Raw genomic sequence first — 18,968 nt, 5'->3', positions numbered from 1 at the left:
CTGTTCTCTTGCTTGCTTCCGATTAGAAACACAAAGACAAATTAAAATGAAAGCAGAAAAATACTGGAAGAAGTCTGTGCCCTCACATTTGTAACTACATATTCTGAATTCAAAATGCTCCAATATCTTCCAGAACGAGGGAACTCAGAACCTAGCCAGAAGGCAAAGCTTTAATTCACAAGCACAAAAATAAAATCAAACCACTTCTCTCACTCCTGTCAACCGCTGGGACGCTGTGAATTAACTGATTGTTTACTGGGCTGCAGGGACACAAAGTCAAAGACTCAACTCTGTTTACAGCACCGGAAACCACTGATATCAGTACTGAATTATGAAGTAATCTCTGGGAATAAAACCAGAAAAGAGGCTTTTTTTTTTTTTCCACTGCAGCAGATACTGTGGGAGGCAAAGAGTGAAAGAAGCTTTACTACCTCCTTCTCTATCAGCACAGAGCAATTTGCATAGGATAAGCATAACTTAATAAAAATATCTGCAGTGACTTTTAGATTTCTTTAAATGTTTTATGTAAACCTGCTGGGAAATCTTCAGAAACACTGAAGTCCTAACCAAATCAGGGGATATCTTTCTGTGTGCAATGGGGTGAACAAGCTTAAACAGAAGGGTGTGAATTTAAAGAAGAATAAGGGGGAGGGAGAAAGACAGCAAGGTTTTTTCCAACATCTTCCTAAAGAGAAGCTCTCAGAAACTGTCGTCAACTCCAAGAGAACAGCTATTTTTAGCTTGTCATTGTTTGTGCCTTTTTTTAGGAACGAAAAAGGCAGTCGTGTTTAAAGCTAGATATTGCTCTGTAACGTAGCCTAAGACAGCTACTTAATTTGATCTCCAGCTCCATCTGTCATACAAATTAAGTAATTAGTAATCACAGCCTTCTTTGGCACAAACAATGACTTCCACAACAAAAGAGGTGAACCTTGGCTTTAAATCTAATTCCACGATTTTTGTTAGTAATGAAACTGAGGTCTAGATGTCATCGTTCAAAAAGCTGGAGTATCCCAAACCTATGGTGGTTCAGACTTTGGCTACAGCAGTATACATCAAATAAGCTAAAACATAGTAAAGTGCTGCTCAGCAGAAGCATGGGAGAATTAATTGATACATTTTTTGTCACTCTTCAAGTGAATAGAAAGTGAAAGGTATCATGGTTTATTTTGCAGTACAGTACACTAAAAATTAAAATTAAGTATCTTAGTCATTGAAAAAAAATCACAGATCTTGGGGAATTCTGATCCACAGAGAAATGCAATTCAAAAAGCAAAGATGAAAAGATGCACACTCCTGAGAAGTGAGGCAAGGTTCAGGCAAGCATGTAGCTGCATATGAAAATCAAATTCAAGCTTTATTTCTGGCAAAGGAATTGCACAAGGTTTCAGTCAGCAAAGTCTTTGAAACAACATTCTTTTTTCTCACTCCTAAAAAAATTAATGGTTTTGGGTTTAGGCAAACAAACCCAACATGGGGAAAATCTCACTAAAAGAAAGCAAGGCTGAATAATGATACAATTTCTGAGTGATTACCTGGATATAAAACTTCAGACTCAATTAAGAAAACAAGAAGTTATGTAGCCCCAAAGTCTTCACTCAGAAAACTCTCCTGTGATTCCTGAGCATCTAAGAGGAAAAATTATCTAGGAAATTACAGACTGACCCTCATAATACTGCGAGTGGAAAGAGAGACCCCCATGCATATGGTAGTTGCCTCCTGTAACAACTGGGGGGCATGTGAAAATTTGCCAGACAATTGAAACCTCTGTAGCAGCCAACTAGGCATTACTTTGCTAGCAGACCAACCCAAAATATTTAACAGGGGCTACTTCAGGTAATCTACATAAGCAGATCCCTGCAGGGCTTGTTCACCCCTGCCAAGACATTTCTTATCACAACAGCCTAATTGTTAAAGAAAGCATTGTCATCAAGGACATACAGTGTTTTATGATGACTTAACAGCTACTCAAAAGCATCACATATCAGTGACATTTACAGTTAAAGATACAGAGTCATTAATAATTAGTGGGGAAAAGTCCTGCCCAAGTCATCCAGACATACCAAAAACAGCAGGATATTTGCAGTGCTCAGGGCCTCTCCTCTTTAAACAGGTGACAATAGGGAAAATCCTTGAGATTAAAGAAGCTATTCCATTAAAAAAAAAAGTTAAGAATAAAACCAGGAGAGAGACAGTAGTCCAAAGAAGTCATACTACAGACCCTCTTTAAAAAGACACACAATTGGTGACCTGAATAGATAACAGAAACTGGAGCCATTATCTTGATCTGTGAAATTCCATTGTTACTCTTTGCTCCTGTGCCTTCAGAAGGGTGCACTAGGAAGGAAACCCGGGTTGTCTGCAGAGGTTCAAAGAGAGCAGAGGGAACATGCTGCCTTGGAAGACTTTGATCTCAGGAGGGCCTGAGGCCAGAGTGCTTCAGAGCAGTGAGGAGGGCACAGCCCTTTGCAGCATCCATCACTGCCCAGAAGTGCACCAGGAGCTAGTAGCAGTGATAGCAGTGATAGCAGGAGTACCAGCAGTGGGAATGCCCTGTGGCTGTTGTGTCCTGAAGCTGTACTCAAGGATCCCCACAGTGCCATGGCACTATACTTGCACAGGGCTGGCAGAATCACAGAATGGTTTGAGTTGGAAGGGGTTTTAAACATCATCTAGATCCAACCCCCTGCCAGGGCAGGGATGCCATCCACTAGAGCAGGTAGCCCAGAACCCATCTCACCTAGCCATGAACATTGCCAGGAATAGAGCATCCATCGCTTCTCTGGGGTAACACACAGGGGGAGCCATACTGCAGAATAACATTTTTTCTTCCTCAGACACCTAAGCATTTTCAAGTTTGGGATGTTTGTTTTTTCCAGGCATGATGGCGAGGGTGTTATTTTAAAAGAGAGTACCAATAAAAACAATAGACTAAAAATGCAGTAAAGAAACCAACGTTCTCCGGGATTTTCTTTAGGACAGTGCAATGTGCCCCACTTCACTTAAGCAGCATATTTGTGGGTAAATATTATAAGCTGGTCTTAAAAAGACTCACTGAAATGAGACAGATTTTGTGATCACCCTGTGATAATCACAAAGAAAGTAAAGATTAGCTATGAAAGAGAAATTAGAGGGGGAAAGGTCTGAAGAAGAGGATGCATTGCTTTCTGAGTGGACAGAGGGGGAAATGACATTCCCATCCTCCAGAAAAGGGCAGAGTGGATGTCTGCAGGAAATTGGGCACAATGGTGGAGGTTTCAAGGCTATTTGTATGCCATGCAATGCTTATTAGTATCAACAGTGACAATCTGCGTCACTGACTTTGAGTAGCCAGGGGTGTAATTCTCCCTCTTTTTGCAGAAGAAGACTTTACTGGCTTTGCAGTCATGGCACTCTGGCTGCAGTCATGCTCCATCACTTCCTCTCTTTGCACACTTCAGTGATACAGCCTATACAGCACCCTAGTCCTGCATTGCCTAAATAACTCTGATTTCAGCACAGGAGCTCTAAATTGAAATGATTTTACTCCTTCTCCCATTTCCAAAACAGTCATTAAAAAAGTTATTTTCCACACCTGCAAGAAGTTCCTTACATTGATATCCACAGTGAGGGGTGGGATATTGAAGGAATTGTTGATATGGACTGTGGGTATGGGGTGCTGTAGGACCTACAGTTTCCAGATGGCAAATATTGATTAGAAGCAGTGGATTGAATCTATGGGGCACCTGGAAACAACTGCATAAAGAAGAATATGGAACAAAGCTCCAGCTGGAAAGAAGTCTTTCTTAGGCTGTCCACTGCAGCAAAGTCTAGTAAAACATAACTGATAAAGGAATTACATCAGCAGCTCAAACTCAGAATATCTTAAAGTATTCACAAAGATAAAGAAAAAGGCTGAATATCTTATTTACAAACTCTCATCTCCAGTACTGTAAACAGCTCTCTGATATCTTGGCATTCTGATGCATAAGTTGCCTCTGTCAAAAATTCTTCCTCACTTCCAGACCAGTAATCACCAGAGACCTTGCCCTGGGCTGATTTAACTTAAGCCACAGATTTCCCTGAAAACTTTCTGTTCCCCTTTTCCTGCACAATCTTCTTAATACATTTGTCTGATTTTTGAGCATTTAATACTTTTCCTCCAAAAGTCCCAGCTCATTGCTTTCTGTCTTACGTGGTTGCATTGAGGAATGTTTTGATCATATATATAATAAAAACATATAATTTACTTAGAAAATAATTCCTTCTCAATATTAAAATTTATACAAATTTCATAAACCAGGCTTTCCAGTTAGTATTTTGTAATTTCAGTCATAAAGCAATTTATAATAAGAAAATGAAAAGAATAAATAAATAAAATCCAAATGAGAAACAAAAAGTTAGTGAAGGATGATCTCATCCTGTGAGTCTTTTCTATGACTGAATTTTTCAGGACAGGTTTCCTCATTGTTCCTGATGACCCTAAAGCAAAATAATGAGAAACAAGGAACAGAGGTTCAGAAAGAAGGAATTGGATTAAGCTTCATCTTGAGTTACTCAAAATCTCATTTTTCCACTCCTGTACCTGTAATCCATGGATCAAGTTTATTTTACACCTCATCCTATACAATTGATTGAGATGACACAACCCCTTTAACACCTCAGTTGAGACACCCAGTCTGCAAAGACATTCTGACTCGGAAGATCCCCAGCTGAGTTTCCTGGATTTCACTCAAATTGATTACTAACATGGCTCCACAAAATGTGTTTCATTTTGTGACTGTGAGAGAAAACCTGCCTTTCTCCTTGACCTTAATTCCCGTGATAACTCCTTCAAAAATGCATTTCCATTCAGTCATATTAAAGGCCATGGCAATCTGGAACCCTAGGAGATTATCTAGGCTGTTTTTCTTGGTACAGGAAGATCAATCACACATAGAGTGTTCTTGGCAAATGGCTGTCCAAAGTCTCTCATGAACAGAATACAGCCTTTGCTTCATTTGATCCTTTATTCTTAATATAGGAAATCATAGAATCATAGAATTGCTAAGGTTGGAAAAGACCTCTAAAATAATCAAGCCCAACCACCAATGTGGCACCACCACCATGCCCACCACTAAACCATGTTTTTAGAGTGCCACACCCACACACATACTGAGCCCTTCGAGGGATGGTGATTCCACCACTTTCCTGGGCAGCCTGTCCCAATGCTTGAAAACTCGTACAGTGAAGAAATTCTCCCTACTATCCAAGCTAAACCTCTGCTTGAGGCCTTTTCCTTTGGCCCTGTCACTTGTTACCAGGAAGAAGAGACTGATCCCACCACACTATAACCTCCTTTTAGGTAGTTGTAGAGAGAGAAAAGGTTCCTTCTCAGCCTCCCTTTCTCCAGACTAAACACCACCAACTCAACACAAGACAAAAAGCTGAAATTATTAGAAGACTTTAAATTATTAGAGGCTTATACTTGTTTTCTGCACAAAAAAATATTTTATCACAATTGTTTGAAAAACCTGGGGACAAATAAAATGTGGGGAAAATGATGCCTATCTTGTCATGATTGCCATCACTCCCCAATTATGAATTAACATTTTACTTTTATAATTTATGAACTATAATTTATGAACTAAGCTTATTCATTTAAGCATAAAATCCACATTTCCATGGTAACAGCATGAATGAAGAAGGAATGAACTTCCAAAGTTCAATTGCATTTATTACAGTACTTAAAAATAAACCTCCAGCAATTTCACTGAGGAAATTGCTGTAGTCTTTTTGTAAGAAAAAAAAATTAAAATTAAATCTCTCACTGTAAACTTGTATAAGGACAACTGGATTTTGAATTGTACTTGATAAACGTCCATGTGTGTCAAAACATTTAGTATTTTATTCTTTGTACAGTGATTTTAGTTGAGGAAATGATTTAAAGTGAACCTATCATTAGATTAAGAATTAGATAAAAATTTTGCAGCAGTGGAAACAATGCAAGTTTTCATGAAAATATATGTGTAGGGTTTTTTGGTTTTGTTTTGTTTTTTGGGGTTGGTTTTTTGTTGTTGTTGTTTTGGGGTTTTTTTTGTATGTAGACAGTATTTTAATTAAACAAGCAAAGTGTTTGAATTTACAATACATGGCTAAATATTCATTGGCCATGATCAAACTATTCCTCTTCATTCCATTGATAACAGTTATTAGCTTAATATATTAACAAACTTCAACTAGAAATCTTATCAGTGAGATAAAAACCTTGTTTTAAAAATATGTTTAAATTTAGTTGGTTCTTCAAAAGTAATTTCAAGCCTGCATACCATTTGAAAGCAAAGGATAATTAATTGAGGGAAACTATTTACAAGTCAATTAGTTTAATTTTCTATGTTTTACTGATTTCAAATGATGAATCGACATTTCTAGAAGCCTTGTGAGTTAAAAGCAAACTATTAGGCTCAGTAAGGAACAGATAGGTTAGAACAGGTCTAATTACTCAAATAATGTACTAAATCTAGCAATCTATTTTTTCTTTAAAAAAAGAAAATAATATTCTAAATAAGTATCTTATAATGAAGGAGCGAAAAACCTTATTTGAGAAAGCTACCTCTGTGAAAACTAGTAAACTGGTGATGAATGTTACATCTCTATCTCCTCTGAAACCTGTGACTCCTAATATTTAAAGACACCTGGCCAACCTAGATACTTTTTCTTCTAGAATTATCCAAACTATAAATACAATACTCAGACTTTAAAAACATATTAGCAGCAACAGTAAACTCAGCAAAACCCCTTCCCATGACTGATTGGGACTTTTCCTGTAGAGTTTAACCAATTATTTTATTCCTTACTTCAGCTCCTCTTTTACCCATCAAGTCAAAATATTTTCAGCTGTATTATTTTCAGCTATATGTAGACTTTCATGGGAGTCAATAAGATGATTCCCATGGTCCTAAGAAGACTGGCAGGTGTAGTTGATAGGCCACTCTGCATCACATTTGAAGAGCAACAGCAGTCAAAGTACCCAGTGACTGGAAAAAGGGAAATATCGCACCAATTTTCAAAGAGAATGAAAAGGAGGACCATAGGAACTACCAGCCAGTCAGCCTCACCTCTGTGTTTGGTAAGATAATGGAAGAGATCCTCCTGGAAGCTATGTCAAGGCATATGAATGGCAGGAAGGTGATTCCAGACAGCCAAAATGGCTTCAGAATGTGTAAATCACTCCTAAATTATCTGTTGGCCTTCTACAATGAAGTGATGGGGTGACTGCACTGTTGAATAAGGGAAGAGAAACTGATATAATTTATCTTCATTTCACTAAGGTCTTTGACAGGGTCCCACACACATCTTTGTCTCTAAATTAGAGAGATATGGATATAGAGATGGATAAGGAATCTGCTGGATGGCCAGTTGCAGTCAATGGCTCAATGCCCAAACCATTATCAAGTGGTATTCTGCAGGAGCCATGCTGGGACCAGCACAGTTCAGTATCTTTATTAATGACCTAACAAGTTGAGTGTCACAATGAAAAGTTGCACATGACACCAACCTGAGTGGTACAATCGAAATGCTAGAGGGAAGGGATGCCATAAAATGGGACCTTGACAGGCTTGAGGAATTGTCCAATGGAAATCTCATGAAGCTCGACAAGGCCAAGTGCAAGATGTTACACCTAGGTAGGGGCAATCACCAATATCAGGGATTAAAAGTTGAGAGAAGCCCTGCAGAGAAGGACTTGGGAATACAGTGGATAAGTAAAGTAACATGAGCCACAATGTGCACTTAGAGCCCAGAAAGCCAACCCTATCCTGGGCTGCATCAGAAGTGTAACCAGCAAGCAGATTGAGGGATGTGATTTTGCCCCCATCCATTGCCCTCTTGAGACCCCACCCAGAGTGCTGCAGCTCTGGAGCCCAGCATTAGAAGGATGAGGACCTGATGAAGCAGGTCCAGAGGAGGCCATGAAGATGTTTAGAGGGATGGAGCACCTCTCTGATGAAGACTGGGTGAGAGAGTTGGGGTTGTTTCAGCCAGGAGAAGGAAAAGTTCTAGGAAGACCTTACTGAAGCTTTTCAGTACATAAATGGGGCCTACAGGACAGCTGCAGAGGGAATTGAGAATTTCACATGGTGCTCCTGAAAGCTGCTGTTGAGAAGACAGATCTCAGCAGCTAGACCCCATCTCCTATAGGGGCTGTAATCAATGGCATCATGATCAAGAAGTCTTGTGAGGTTTTTTATTTTTGATGGTGTAGGGATGCTCCACATGTACTGACTGAGCAAGTATTGTCACGTTTTGCTGTTCTAGGTTCAAGAGAATTCCTCAAATGTTGTGGTCAAAGCATGGTTATTTCTTTCTGGAAATGACTCTTTTTTTGGTTACTTCAGTTGTGGAGAATTTGGCACACAAAGTAAAAATTTTAAAATGTCCTTAAGAGACACTAAATATTTTCAACAAATTTACATCTGAATAGAAACTTTTTACAATGGTAGTATCTAAGTACTTCTATTATTTCACAGCAGTTAAAGAACTCTTTTTAACCAATATTATTTAAGGAGTTCTATTATTTCCAAGTAGTTAGAAGTTTCCTTTTAAAGTACCATGCTTTGCACATTTCATCCAATCATGTCCTCTTCTCACTTCAATACTCCCTTGAGTCACATGCAGTGGAGATCAGATAAATTCAGAGAACGTCTTCAGTGAAATATCTTGTAAAATGTAAATTACTGCTATAATCTGATGATATTTCACAAGAAAGCTGACTTTAGCACTGCTTCCTCTGTAACTATTTATAAAAGCTAAACATCTCTGCCAATCTTTCTGGCTATAGGGCTGTCTATAAACATTTTGTTAATCCTTCTATATGCAAAATTAGTCTCACTGTAGTACATAGGGTCACTATCTCTTTCGCATGGAGGACAAGACTGAATGAGACACACATGCTGACAGCAGAATACCAATTGATTAGAGCCATATTTATACAAGAGGAGATTTTTCTGTTCTCTTAATATTTTATTTAAATAGTTTTAGAAATTGCAGCCCTCTTGACTCAAAGAAACATGCCCCATTTCACACATTAACTAAAAATATCATCAAGTCTCTTAGGAAAACAAAGCCAAAGTCTACTGTCAATCACAATACAAATAACCTTTTTCATTTCAACAGGGTCATAAATATCTATAGTCCTATAAAATATAAGAATCTGGCCCAAAGAATAAATAAAATCAGACTAAAGTATGATATATACTGAATGAAAATCTGCATCTACAAAAGCCAACACTAAAACCAACCTTCTTACTAACTTCAAGGAATTTCAGTGATGTTCTTTAAGGTATAAAATAAATGTTAATGCACATGCCACAATACTGAGATTGTATGTAAACCTCAGTTATAAAGAGTTGATTTTCCTGTTCTTCTTTTGGCAGATTATCAGTTCTACTATAGCTGTTCTACAAAAGCACAATAATATAGTCTGAAAGTGTCTTTTTCTATCCCCTTTCCATCAGCACACTCAAATTGGAGTTCACATATTGAAATATGCTCTAAGAAGAGTTTGTGAATATTTGTTCAGTCACACTGACTGGAACATTGAATACAGTGTCAGAGCATCATGCAATTGTCAAAGAGTATTCTGAACAGAAGAATACTGTCATCTGAGCAACTTCATATACATTTGCAGTTATTGGGGAACTTTATTCCAACTGTGGTTTCCTGATTTGGGAAATTCCTACATGGAGTTTACTCCTATAAACACTGCAAAAATGATGGAAAGTATATAAATTGTGAGGGATTGCTGAGAAAGTCAGAGAGCCTTGATAAAAATGATGGAAATATTGTGTGGATCTTCAGTGGAAGAGCAGGTGAGAATACACCATTCAACTTGTGTTTGTCAATCAGAACAAAATTAATGTTACTAAGCGTTGCTACTGACTCAGTAAGACAAGTCAAACTAAGATTTTCCCAAGAAAGGAGGATAGGAGAATCTGTTGTGAGAGGTGAGTCATGTCTACAGAACAGAAGAATGCAATTGGGTTAGTCTGTTGTGAGCTGGAGAGATGCAATACAGATATTTTTTTAAAAAACATCGGAGTCTGAAGAGAAAGAAATAAAATAAAGGCAATAACATAAACACACACCATAGGAAGAGCTTTCTTCCATCCTCCACCAAACCAGCACAGGAATGTAGCTCACCTCCCCACCTTTAATGACACCTGGTCCTTCACAAAACCTGTGATGCAATAAGGTAATGAGAATTAAATAATAATGGTTGACATAGAGTATTTGTATGTGCATTCATAAGTTTACCTAACAGAATATATCACTTTAAATACTCATTAGAAATTTGCTAATTAATGGCTGCTGCTGCTGCTGTATATGATGCTCTGGAAAAACAAAGCAAACCGCAAAGTACACTAAATGGCAGACAATTGCTGTCTGCTGATTTCAGTGAATTCCTGGCCAGGAAGTGAGGCTAGATGACAGCCAAGTTCTTCTGGGCCACATGCAAATGCATCTTCTAATTCTCACACACACACAAAAAAGCACAAGACTGGAACAATCTGGAAACACTCTCAACTCCACAGTTGTTACTGCCTGTAATAGACAACTGTAATTTTATACGTCTGCTTTGCATTGTTCTCTGCTTCTTCCCCTATGTTTTCTATAAATAGTAGCCTTTCATGCCAATTAATGAGATGGGATTTTGAAAGAGATGTAGAAATTCTCAAGCTAGAAGTGAAGCTGCTAAAACCCATAATGAAGCTGTGCAATACTCAAAAATGTTGACCACCTAGAAGACTAAAAACTTTTAAACATATCTCAGTGCTTCTGATGCATTGACTTTCTCTGTCATTTGACAGCCCTCTGCACTGAAATAGCTTGTTGAATATTTTAGAATCAACATCATGGTATTTCAGTGAAAGGATTATAATTAATTTTTCACAACTGCGTAATTTCAGGGCATTGTGAAATACAGCTTCAGTGGGCTTCTTCACGCAGCAGTGTCCCAGTGTCACACTGAACAGTTGTGTCTATGGCAACATCTTCCTATTATCATAGATCTCCTATATCTACCATCATCTCCCATTTTTTTTAGGTAATTAACACAGAACTCAATGCTAATTAGTAAAATCAGAATGAAAATAGAATTTTATGCATAAACAGCTTCTGCCTACGTATTGCCCTATACATCTTGAACAGATAAAACCTTTTTTGCTTAAATAGAACTATAAAACATTGGAGACCAAAAGAGATCACCATTTCTTTTTTCATTTCCTGGCTTCTGCTGCTACAAGAAAGATCTGTTCATTCACTATTACATTATTGTACAGCAAATAGTGCAAATTAGAATGTTATTCTTCTACAGTAGAAGGCAAACTGGTAGGAGTCAGAGCCCACAATGAAAGTCAGGACACTCGGGATCTTTCTTTCAGTTTACCAGGTGTGGTAAATAGGCCTGCCCTTCAATTTATTCATCTGCAAACTGGAATTTATAGTATCATTCCCAGTAATAACTCTCAAAATGTCAGTGTTTTTATTACAACTCCCAGTCTTTGCTGCTCTGCAACTGCATATTACCTTTCAGTAAGGACACACTTTGGTCTGAAAAGCTTTGAATGACAAGTAGGAGAGGTTAATATTTTTAAGTAATTTCTAGAGATGGATTTGGAATACTTGATTTCCTTAATCTGAGCAGACACACCTCCATGCTCACTGAATCTTTGAGCTCTACCACCCAGAGTGTGCAGCTTTGTGCTGTAGCACCCAGAGCATATCCCAAAGTATTTTGCCCTATGGGGATGCATATATTTGTACAAGCAACACGCTTGATTTCAAGAATGGAACTTGATACTTTTCACAACCTTCTCAGAATATACCAAAGACATCTCTGGGTTAGCACCCCATATTTCGAGGGAAAAAAATAAAGCTTCCAGCACTGTTATATTCTTAGTAACATATCAAAACCAATAAGATGCTATTTATGAATTTTTTTTGGACTTCCCACTAGGTTACATCATCAACATACTCATGTCTCTGTTCAAAAAACTTGCAAATTATCGTGCTAATGTTGTCCTGGCATGTGGTTTTACATTTCACTGAGCCATAGTCATTAAAGGTAGCCATGCAGCACCCTGAACAGCCTCCAAAGTCTTCAGCTTGCCTATAAGAAGAATCTTTCACTGCCATACTCTTTCTTGTTTTACTATATTATCTTATGTATAGCATTTTACTACATTATTTTCAGCTACTCTACAATCCCCACAGAAAACCACTGAAAGACATGAGAGAGGAAGGGAGTTTATGCCCTCCAGCCAAATTTTCTGAAGAAGCTTCTGACAGTTTGATGCCTGGTACATAATTCAGAGATATGTAGGTAACGTGTCAGAAGGTCCAGCTGCAGAAATAGGACGCAGAAAGAAACTGGTAAAGGAATACACTTTAATTCTAAGAAAAAGAGGAGCTGCATATGAAAATACTTAGTAGAGCAGTAGTTGCTTACCGCCCTTTTCAGGTCAGAAGGTGACTGGTTTGGGTAACAGCTTGTGGCTCTTAAGACTTGGTTAAACTCCCTGCTTTGCCATAGGCACAAACCAGTGTGATAAAAGATCAAGATGTTTAACCTACAAGATCTTAGTGTCATATATATGAAGATTAGCTCATGAGCATGATTCTGTTTTTTAACACTATAGGATCATCAGATGCTATGAAAACAACCACATTAAAAGCAAAGTTAAATCAAGTCTACCTAATCCCAACTAATTTGGGATATCATCTGACACCTAAAATCTAAAGCCTCAGAATCACCCAGTCCAATAATTGTGCAGGTTTTCCTAAAGTGTGAAAGCCTTTGAATGCCTAAATTAAATTATTTCTCCTGATTTAGTCTAGACATTATCTTCAACACATACTCAAAGCATGTATCCTAATAAATTGGTAACTATGTCCAACCTAAAACCATCTTGAGGCTCATCTATAGGGATACACCCACTAACTAAATCCTTATTTGTCCTCTGTCTAATTATCTTTAAGAAGCATAAAATCTAGATGAACACTACTGTTAGCATCTCAGTACTGGTGCAGCACCAGAAATGATGCCATTTTTCACCTGAGATCCTTGTGTTTGGATCATTCACTTGGGACCACTTGGATCACTCACCATCATTATCAGAGAAGGGCTATATGGCAGGATGCAGAGTGGATAGACTTTTTATAATGGTTCTCCATTACTCACAAAGGAAAATAAATTTAGTTATGGTAGGCAGAACTTATCATTGTCTCTCCTCTCAAGCAGATGTCAAAAATTTAACCAAGAGAGAGCCCAAGTTAAGCACTAGAGTTAGGTTGAATGCAACTGAGGGAACAATAATAGGAGGTATTTACTGGTATGATACAAGTCACATGCAACTATAGTATTAAGTTCAAAAACTGCAATCCAAAAAATGTTTTCAGTTAATTAAACGAAATTTCAATAAATGAAAACCCTTCTCTAGAAACTAAGCCAATTGACTTTGCACATAAAACCATTTGTTTTGTGTTTGAATCTGACGGGAAAAGGCTCTTTATGTGTGCAGGAAAGGTACATCAAAACTGCATCCCATGTCTACACACACTCCCTGAAAATGTGATCAATCCCCTTGCTTTCCTCTCAGCTACAAAAATGGATGCAGGAATGAAGGAACTCCTTTCCATCAGTAATGCAAGAGCTCAGTCACCTCTCAATATTCAGTCCAGAGCCCAAAATAGCCTAGCCTTGAGAAGAAATAGCCAAGATTTATAGATAAAGCAAGTGGAGAGATGAGAAAAGAAATTAATCTGTGTATGGGAAAGCCTAATAGCCACTCCTTTGATGAACTGTCAGAGGGCAGAGCTCAGCAGCTGCCTAACAAAATAGTGGACAGCCATGAGGAATGTCATGGGCACTCCTGCACCAGGCTTGACTAGAAGGATGGTAAACACTAAATTAAACCCTAAGCATTACCCAGAGACCATAACCATTAACCATATGCAAGGAGAGCTATTTGGGAGAAGTTTAAGCCTATTATTCTCCCTTCAAAAGCCACAACAATGAAGGCTCTCCATGAAGCAGAAAAGGCTGAAACAGTCACCACCATCAGTTCAGGAACCCAATAGCTGCTAGATGAAAAAAGTAACCACCTTCAAAAAGAGAATTCAAATTTGTCTTCTCCAACAGCTATAGGCACCTCTTATCTCCTGGAAGCCATAAATGCTCAAATCTCTTCATCAAAACAACATCCCAGACATCCCACTAAATGTCTGGGATCTGGTCATTGTGTAGATGCTACCATCTACCTGGGGCCTATAGCAATTCAGGACACATACACATCTTTCCAATGTTAGTTGATTTTTTACTTTTTCCACCTTTTTATTGCACAGCAAAAGCAGGAAAAGCATCATTGTTCATCTTGGTGCTGAATAATCTTTGATGTAATCTTCTTTTCTGGAACTGGGAGTTTTTTAAGATAATGTGCACATCGTCTGGAATTAATGTATGCACAGCAGTATTTCAATGCCATTTAACAGTATTAGTCAGGCTCATGCCAGCTAAATACATTTCAGTAGATTTCAGACTAGATTTCTGCAATGCAATCTCTTTGGTACTGCAGCAAACATTTGGATACTTCAGTAGATGTGCAACATGATCACCCAGAGTATTTTAGAGTGCTTAACAACCAGAATAAATGCAAGGCATAAAAGAGTTTTATTGGGTCGTACACCTAGCCCCAAACTTTAAATTTTCAATTCTGATTTCAAAGTACTCAATAGGATTGCCTGGTTACTAGTTACTAGTTACTAGTGATATTACACGTGCTAAGAAATCCAGTTATCTGTAAGTGCATGGTTTCAATGATCCCCTCATAGAACTTCACTGTTTTCAAGCAACTTGAAAAACCTCCAGTTTTCAGAGATTCTGCCCAGTGTAATGTGGGAGGAAAGGAAAAATTGCCTTTGCACCATCTTTGCAACTTGCTCAATTTATCTATGCCTCTAGGCAGAATTGGCTTGGATATAACAAGAACATATTGGCTACCATGATGAGATAGCCAATGGTCTCAATATGTTAGGATTTACAAGGCTGGGATCAAAAAAGAGGTCAGGATACAGTGTCATTCCAGGCACTGTAACCCCTCTGTCAAGCAGCCTTGGGGTGCTGTTCACTGTAACTATTCTGCCAGTTTTCTGTGAGGCAAGGGAACATGTAGCTACAATGGCTCCACCTTGCAATGCAAAAGAAACTTCATCCTATATGGTTTTTGCCATAAACTTTCCCCTGACAGTTCCCAGAAGCCAGGCTGGATCTTTCACAGAAAAAAAAACCACCACATACACCTAGCAACAGCTTCCAGGTATAACTGAAATAGATGCTGTATAAATTAATTAATACATAAGAAATCGAAATAAATACAATATAAAAAGCAAATCATCATGCTAGAAAGAGGCAGTAAACTCTAATAGGGAAATTAAAAGTGATCAATTTCAAAACCTAATATGATAGTAATTCCATTGGAATTGTAGCTTTGTAGCTTTGATTTAAGTACCAAATCAGTGTACAGAATCAACTGACCTCTCTCAAGTGTTAAGCTAGATATGTACTAATTATGTTTTGGGGTCATAAGCAATAAAAGAACAGGTTCGACCCAGGTGTCCAATATAACACACCTTCTGGATGCAATATCCACCAGTCTGCTGTAAGATTACCGTAGTTCTAAAACTGCATGGGAAAGGAAATCCACATGGTGAATTTATCCACAATAAAACTGCAAGGCTAATGTTTCCTCAGACAGTGAAGAAATAAAGAAATCAGTTTCTGTGGTTCAGTGTCAAAATCACTGCAGTGATATAAATATCACAGTGATTTGGTTTTCCCCCTTAACCCTTAACATACCCTCCTTTATTCATTCTTCTCTCTTCTTTTGGCTAGGTATTTATTCCCTGAGAGAAGGGGAAACTAAGGACTTGCTTACACTTCAGTTTGATGGGACTGCCATCCTCTTCCCAGGAGCCCACAGAGAACTCAGTAAGGTACCAACCAGGCAGCACACCACTTTGAGCCCCTTCATCACTTGATTGTGTGGAGATGAGCAAATGTGGTCCACAGCAATCAGGTCCCAGAAAAGCAGCACTTCTGCACCTATCTTGCTCCATAGGACCCAGGTGCCCTATTTCCTACTTCTTCATGTGGCAGAGGCTCACAGGTCTGGGGAGCAGGTTCCCAGCCACCTCACTGTTCTGTGCAGCACCCAGAGCAGACAAACAACAGCAACCCTATTTTCTCATTTGAAGTATTCAACCTTACTCCCAGTTTCACACATCCCTTCACATCTGCTGGGAACCATCAGCCTGATTTCACAGAAATATTAGAAAGTGAATTATGCTTCTGCCAAAATGATGCTCAGACTTCACACTCCAGAATACATTGATATTGCAGCCTGCAGAGTAGTGCATCAGTATCTGTTCCAGCTCTAAATAAGCTAGCTGAGATACTGGAATTAGTTAGAATAGCATGGTGTTGCCCACAGGTTAACTTCTTCTTCCCAAGAGAACAAATCAGCCTACAGCAAACATATCCTTGACTGCAATCTACATGTAGAACTGTGCCTCCCTGCCGTCCAGCACGCTGTCAGAAAAGATTCCCTCAGAAACTGAAACGTAATAGTTCTGATCTCTGCAGCTCATTTCAGCCCAAACATGTCCCATACCAGAGGCAGAAAGTGGCAATAAGTAAATTCAGTATTAGTTGAGCTTCCCCCTTCCCTGAGATGACATTCTCCCTGGGGGTCTCCTACCAGCCAAGGCAACATGCAGCACAGAAGGGCATTAGACTGGACAAACTGTTTCTGCTGTGTAATCAAGTGTTTAAATAGACCCTGTAAGTAGGCTACAGTGCACAATGTGCACAGTCCCATAAATATTAATATACCTGTAAAATTATTTAGCACCATTTAGTCCTGAAAAGAATACCGTTGTTACAACTAGGTTTTTCCCATTGTTTTTGTAATGAGACAGAAGCAAATCACAGAGTAGGTCATATATAACAAATACTGTAACATCATTATTAATCTCAGTTCCTTGTTCTGACATGGTAGATGGAACAAGAGATCAGTGATAAGAACACTAGATTTGAATCTCTGACGAACCTCACGTCCTTCTAAAACTTTCCCAAGGCTTACAGTCACACACACAACCTCTTTCAAACAGTCTTCATGAGTTTCTTACCAAAAGAGTAGCAGTGAATTCAAATCTGTCATTCACAGGCAGCAATTTGGTAGCAAATAACTTCTTTGATTAATTATCTCTTTTACTGAAAACTGGGCAAGCGTTGCTTACATGCTTCTACAAATTATTTGTTCTACACCAGTTACACAATGATTACTTCCTGCTGACATTTGTTTAACCTGTGAAGAGTCAGCAACAGTTCATTGTGAATCTTTTAAATTTCACCTTTCAGCTACAGTGGTTAATTCTGACTGAATATCACTTCCTGTTTATAGGCAGAGTAGGTCTAACTCCTTGGATCAGCTCCCTAATGAGGAACCTAGCAACCTTTGAAAACCTGCTGGATTTCTTGGGGATTCCTGCTAGTAAACATGTTTGCTAGAATAACTGGAAAACAAACATGAAAGTGAAAAGCAAATAGGCAGAATCCATGGGGTTATTTGCCCAGTGAATATTCATAGGCAATGCAGACCTTCCACAATACTTTAACTCTTACAAATATACAATAAAACACTGAGTAAAAATGTGTCATTATAATCTACACATTTGAACTTCCTTTCCTGCTTGTTAAACTAGATTAATTCAAAAAACCTTTTATCTCTTAAGAAAGGTGGGTGAGACGGCACAGGAGAAAAGGTAGGAGTAAGTCTGTAAAGAAGAGGAAAAATACCAAACATATTAAATGAGAACAGGAGCAGAGAAGATGGGACAGAAAGCAATTAGAGGTGAATAAGGCAATTAAATGTGGATTAAACTACCTGTGGTAATGAACTACATCAACTGAGTTTGCATTGGAAGCAGAACAGGAGGGTGGGAATGGTAGTAGTGCCTCTTGCTCTCATCCTGAATTCAAAGAGGCCTCCTTTTGCCCTGCTGTCCTGATGTTCACTATTCTATAAATTACACTCGTTTTCACTTACAATATTTGTAATATGTTTTTAAAACTTCTAGACCAGGCATTTGCATTTGCACCTTCCCTTACAAAAGTATCTTACTTCAACTATAGGAGAATTATTTTAAACAGAACCCATAACAAGCTCATAGTTTAAGCTCATAGTTTAGGTCTCAAGTCCAGCAATGTCCTCTCAGTCGTCTATGTTTAAATCCTGGAACAAAAGAGTAGCAAGAACAAAACCAAAACTCATACAGCAAAACTAAAATCTTAATTCTGAAAATACATCACTAAGTTACCCTAAACAGACACAACACATACCCATGGGTGGGAACACAATTCTTCCACCTAAAATATTTATAAATTAATCTGTGCTAATACACATAGGAGAAAAATCAGATCCTTTGAGTGTAATATATACATATATTAGGAAAAAAACAAGAAATTTTAAAAATTTAAGAAAGAGTCCTGAGTCCTCCAGGGGGGAATACAATACATCTTTGATCATGTCCCTCATAATCATGTCCCCACTTGGGACATTAAACAGTGATGTTGCACTGGTTGACAGAATGTTAATATCCATGCTCCCTTATATCCCAGGCTACAGCAAAGCTCTCACAGCTACTGCATGTCAGAGAATCATAGAATGACAGAATCACAGAATGGCTTGGGTTGGAAGGGACCTTAAAGACCACCTAGTTCCAAATCCCCTTCCAGGGACAGGGATACACTCTACCTAGACCAGGTTTCCCAGAACTCTCTCCAATCTGGTCTTAAGTATGAAGGATTGACAACATTTCTCAGCCATCTGTTCCATCCATCTGAGGATGCCTCACCATCCTCACAGTAAAGAATTTTTTCCTAACATCTAATC

The 18,968-nt window shown here is 38.4% G+C and overlaps 1 protein-coding gene across 22 annotated transcripts in view; it reads right to left on the bottom strand.

Annotated features, from left to right (window-relative positions):
- Positions 1–18,968, bottom strand: part of DLG2 (discs large MAGUK scaffold protein 2) — a 982,239-nt gene that overhangs the window by 723,785 nt on the left and 239,486 nt on the right. The gene's annotated exons all lie outside the window — the stretch shown is intronic.

This window comes from Sturnus vulgaris, chromosome 2, assembly GCF_052056855.1.
Source record: "Sturnus vulgaris isolate bStuVul1 chromosome 2, bStuVul1.hap1, whole genome shotgun sequence".
Classification (NCBI taxonomy): Eukaryota; Metazoa; Chordata; class Aves; order Passeriformes; family Sturnidae; genus Sturnus; species Sturnus vulgaris.
This window is presented reverse-complemented; position numbering and strand designations above follow the sequence as displayed.